Consider the following 324-nt stretch of genomic DNA (forward strand, 5'->3'; position numbering starts at 1 on the left):
TGTGTGTGTGCACGCGTGTATGCCTTTTAGAGACAAGGCACTTTTAAAGCATTTTCAGGTCATTCAAATGATATTCTTTAGTCTCTTAAATTACAAGTGTTATACCTCCTCTCTCCCCAACACAGGAATCGAATGAGACAGCACTTTAGAACCTTTTTTTTTAATGTGTCCTAGTTCACTGACACTGGCGATATCCCTTCCACGTGTTTACCTCAGTGTCACGCAGCATGACACCTTCTTTAATACGCTGCATATTTAATCAAGGTCTTAAAATATTTATACTCTGAATGGTTAATCTGCCGTGTTAAAAAGTCTCCGTTCGAA

At 38.9% G+C, this 324-nt stretch overlaps 1 protein-coding gene across 1 annotated transcript in view; it reads left to right on the top strand.

Annotated features, from left to right (window-relative positions):
- LOC119585460 (putative defense protein 1) overlaps nt 1-324 on the top strand; it is a gene marked incomplete in the record, with an annotated part of 6,702 nt that overhangs the window by 3,638 nt on the left and 2,740 nt on the right.

Source organism: Penaeus monodon, chromosome 19, assembly GCF_015228065.2.
Source record: "Penaeus monodon isolate SGIC_2016 chromosome 19, NSTDA_Pmon_1, whole genome shotgun sequence".
In the NCBI taxonomy this organism is placed as follows: domain Eukaryota; kingdom Metazoa; phylum Arthropoda; class Malacostraca; order Decapoda; family Penaeidae; genus Penaeus; species Penaeus monodon.